A 5264-nucleotide genomic window follows, 5' to 3' on the forward strand; every position below is an offset into this window, starting at 1 on the left:
CTCCGTAGATCTGTTAAGGTACCTTCACACGAAACGACTTTGTAACGATATCGCTAGCGATCCGTGACGTTGCAGCGTCCTGGCTAGCAATATCGTTTAGTTTGACACGCAGCAGCGATCAGGATCCTGCTGTGATGTCGCTGGTCGCTGAATAAAGTCCAGAACTTTATTTGGTCGTCCGATCGCCGTGTATCGTTGTGTTTGAAAGCAAAAGCAACGATACCAGCGATGTTTTACACTGGTAACCAGGGTAAACATCGGGTTACCAAGCGCAGGGCCGCGCTTAGTAACCCGATGTTTACCCTGGTTACCAGCGTAAAAGTAAAAATAACAAACAGTACATACTCACCTGCGCGTCCCCCAGCGTCTGCTTCCTGACACTTACTGAGCGCCGGCCCTAAAGTGAAAGTGAAAGCACAGCGGTGACGTCACCGCTGTGCTGTTAGGGCCGGAGCTCAGTCAGTGTCAGGAAGCAGACGCCGGGGGACGCGCAGGTGAGTATGTACTGTTTGTTTTTTTTACTTTTACGCTGGTAACCAGGGTAAACATCGGGTTACTAAGCGCGGCCCTGCGCTTAGCAACCCGATGTTTACCCTGGTTACCCGGGGACCTCGGCATCGTTGGTCGCTGGAGAGCGGTCTGTGTGACAGCTCTCCAGCGACCAAACAGCGACGCTGCAGCGATCGGCATCGTTGTCGCTATCGCTGCAGCGTCGCTTCGTGTGAAGGTACCTTTAGATGGCACTGAACACATGCAGGGCCCCTGCAGAATCAGATAGTGCAGGACTCGCCCATCGGACCTGGCCTCCCACACACAGCGGATTAGTGAGACCCTAATGCTCTTGAGTTTGCAGCCAGTGCTTGGGTGGATGCAAACAAAAAAATTCTATAAAGTAATTTGATCATTAGACCATTTCCTATAACATTAAATGTACAGTCACTTGGAAATAGATATATAGTAAATTAGTGCCTCCCACACAATTTTTTTGGCCATGTGATTTTCCATGTAAATACACAGCATGTCTGAAACTCTTTGCTATCACGTCAGGAGAATAATAAGAATGTCAGATATTAACCCCTTCACCCCCAAGGGTGGTTTGCACGTTAATGACCGAACCAATTTTTACAATTCTGACCACTGTCCCTTTATGAGGTTATAACTCTGGAACGCTTCAACGGATCTTGGCGATTCTGACATTGTTTTCTCGTGACATATTGTACTTCATGATAGTGGTAAAATTTCTTCGATATAACTTGCGTTTATTTGTGAAAAAAACGGATATTTGGCAAAAATTTTGAAAATTTCGCAATTTTCCAACTTTGAATTTTTATGCCCTTAAATCACAGACATATGTCACGCAAAATACTTAATAAGTAACATTTCCCACATGTCTACTTTACATCAGCACAATTTTGGAACCAAATTTTTTTTGTTAGGGAGTTATAAGGGTTAAAAGTTGACCAGAAATTTCTCATTTTTACAGCACCATTTTTTTTAGGGACCACATCTCATATGAAGTCATTTTGAGGGGTCTATATGACAGAAAATACCCAAGTGTGACACCATTCTAAAAACTGCACCACTCAAGGTGCTCAAAACCACATTCAAGAAATTTATTAACCCTTCAGGTGTTTCACAGGAATTTTTGGAATGTTTAAATAAAAATGAACATTTAACTTTTTTTCACACAAAATTTATTTCAGCTCCAATTTGTTTTATTTTACCAAGGGTAACAAGAGAAAATGGACCCCAAAAGTTGTTGTTCAATTTGTCCTGAGTACGCTGATACCCCATATGTGGGGGTAAACCACTGTTTGGGCGCATGGCAGAGCTCGGAAGGAAAGGAGCGCCATTTGACTTTTCAATGCAAAATTGACTGGAATTGAGATGGGACGCCATGTTGCGTTTGGAGAGCCCCTGATGTGCCTAAACATTGAAACCCCCCACAAGTCACACCATTTTGGAAAGTAGACCCCTTAAGGAACTTATCTAGATGTGTGTTGAGCACTTTGACCCAACAAGTGCTTCACAGAAGTTTATAATGCAGAGCCGTAAAAATAAAAAATCATATTTTTTCACAAAAATGATCTTTTCGCCCCCATTTATTTATTTTCCCAAGGGTAAGAAAAGAAATTAGACCCCAAAAGTTGTTGTGCAATTTGTCCTGAGTACGACGATACCCCATATGTGGGGGTAAACCACTGTTTGGGCGCATAGCAGAGCTCGGAAGGGAAGGAGTGCTATTTTACTTTTCAATGCAAAATTGACTGGAATTAAGATGGGATGCCATGTTGCGTTTGGAGAGCCCCTGATGTGCCTAAACATTAAAAACCCCCACAAGTGACACCATTTTGGAAAGTAGACCCCCTAAGGAACTTATCTAGATGTGTTTTGAGAGCTTTTCACTACAGTTTAGAACGCAGAGCCGTGAAAATAAAAATTCCTTTTTTTTTTTTCACAGAAATGATATTTTAGCCCCCAGCTTTGTATTTTCACAAGGGTAACAGGATAAATTGGACCCCAAAAGTTGTCCAATTTGTCCTGAGTACGCTGATACCCCATATGTGGGGGGGAACCACTGTTTGGGCGCATGACAGAGCTCGGAAGGGAAGGAGCGCCATTTGGAATGCAGACTTAAATGGATTGGTCTGCAGGCGTCACGTTGCATTTGCAGAGCCCCTGATGTACCCAAACAGTAGAAACCCCCCACAATTGACCCCAAATTGAAAACTAGACCTCCCAAGGAACTTATCTAGATGTGTTGTGAGAACTTTGAACCCCCAAGTGTTCCACTACAGTTTACAACGCAGAGCCGTGAAAATAAAAAATCTTTTTTTTTCCCCACAAAACTTATTTTTTAGCCCCCAGTTTTGTATTTTCCCAAGGGTAACAGGAGAAAATTGGACCCCAAAAGATGTTGTCCAATTTGTCCTGAGTACGCCGATACCCCATATGTTGGGGCAAACCCCTGTTTGGGCACACGGGAGAGCTCTGAAGGGAAGGAGCACTGTTTTACTTTTTCAACGCAGAATTGTCTGGAATTGAGATCGGATGCCATGTCCCGTTTGGAGAGCCCCTGATGTGCCTAAACAGTGGAAACCCCCCAATTATAACTGAAACCCTAATGAAAACACACCCCTAACCCTAATCCCAACGGTAACCCTAACCACACCCCTAACCCTGACACACCCCTAACCCTAATCCCAACCCTATTCCCAACCGTAAATGTAATCCAAACCCTAACCCTAACTTTAGCCCCAATCCTAACTGTAGCCCTAACCCTAGCCCTAACCCTAGCCCTAACCCTAGCAATAACCCTAGCCCTAACCCTAGCCCTAATGGGAAAATGGAAATAAATACATTTTTTAAATTTTTTTATTTTTCCCTAACTAAGGGGGTGATGAAGGGGGTTTTGATTTACTTTTATAGCGGGTTATTTAGCGGATTTTTATGATTGGCAGCCGTCACACACTGAAAGACGCTTTTTATTGCAAAAAATATTTTTTGCGTTACCACATTTTGAGAGCTATAATTTTTCCATATTTGAGTCCACAGAGTCATGTGAGGTCTTGTTTTTTGCGGGACGAGTTGACATTTTTATTGGTAACATTTTCGGGCACATGACATTTTTTGATCACTTTTTATTCCGATTTTTGTGAGGCAGAATGATCAAAAACCAGCAATTCCTGAATTTCTTTTGGGGGAGACGTTTATACCGTTCCGCGTTTGGTAAAATTGATAAAGCAGTTTTATTCTTCGGGTCAGTACGATTACAGCGATACCTCATTTATATCATTTTTTTATGTTTTGGCGCTTTTATACGATAAAAGCTATTTTATAGAAAAAATAATTATTTTGGTATCGCTTTATTCTCAGGACTATAACTTTTTTATTTTTTGCTGATGATGCTGTATGGTGGCTCTTTTTTTGCGGGACAAGATGACGTTTTCAGCGGAACCATGGTTATTTATATCTGTCTTTTTGATCGCGTGTTATTCCACTTTTTGTTCGGCGGCATGGTAATAAAGCGTTGTTTTTTGCCTCCTTTTTTTTTTTTTTTTCTTACGGTGTTTACTGAAGGGGTTAACTAGTGGGGCAGTTTTATAGGTTGGGTCGTTACGGACGCGGCGATACTAAATATGTGTACTTTTATTGTTTTGTTTTTTTTATTTAGATAAAGAAATGTATTTATGGGAATAATATATTTTTTTTTTCTTTATTTAGGAATTTATTTTTTATTTATTTTTTTACACATGTGGAAAAATTTTTTTTTTACTTTTTTACTTTGTCCCAGGGGGGGGGGGGGGGACATTACAGATCGTGATCTGACAGGTTGCATAGCACTCTGTCAGATCACCGATCTCACTTAGAGTGCAGCAGACTTACCAGCGCCTGCTCTGAGCAGGCACTTGGTAAGCCACCTCCCTCCCTGCAGGACCCGGATGCCGCGGCCATCTTGGATCCGGGACCTGCGGCGAGGAGGGAGGTAGGAGACCCTCGGAGCAACGCGATCACATCGCGTTGCTGCGGGGGTCTCAGGGAAGCCCGCAGGGAGCCCCCTCCCTGCGCGATGCTTCCCTATACCGCCGGTACACCGCGATCATGTTTGATCGCAGTGTTCCGGGGGTTAATGTGCCGGGGGCGGTCCGTGACCGCTCCTGGCACGTAGTGCCGGATGTCAGCTGCGATATGCAGCTGACACCCGGCCGCGCTCCCCCCGTGAGCGCGGCCGATCGCGTATGACGTACTATCCCGTCGGTGGTCATACGGGCCCACCCCACCTCGACGGGATAGTACGTCAGATGTCAGAAAGGGGTTAAAAGTGGAACATGATTGGAGTTTATGTGGTAACCTGCATTTTTAAAAAAAAACAGACAAACATGGGATTTGAACCCAGGTAAAGCTCCATCTGAATGAGTCCGCAGCCGGCAGCCTTACCATTGTAGCACGAGCTCAAGTGATAGCCTTGAGTGATTTTCTGTAGCTATGAAACCTATGCACACTCTCAGTAACTGGAAAAATAATTTTGATTTTTTTTCTTACATAGGATAAGTGACTTTCTTAGGCTAGTTTCACACTAGCATCCGGCAGGGTGGCGTAATTCCTCCGTGAAGCCCCTCCCACTGCCGCGCCTCTTCATTCAGCTCCGCCTACGGCTGCATGCGACGTGCGCACCCTATCTTTACCATTGGGTACGCAGGCCATGCCGATGTATGCGGATGCCTCCGCATGCGTCAATTTGACGGTGTGGTGACCGCACCAAA

The sequence above is a fragment of the Ranitomeya variabilis genome, chromosome 4 (genome assembly GCF_051348905.1).
Source record: "Ranitomeya variabilis isolate aRanVar5 chromosome 4, aRanVar5.hap1, whole genome shotgun sequence".
Classification (NCBI taxonomy): Eukaryota; Metazoa; Chordata; class Amphibia; order Anura; family Dendrobatidae; genus Ranitomeya; species Ranitomeya variabilis.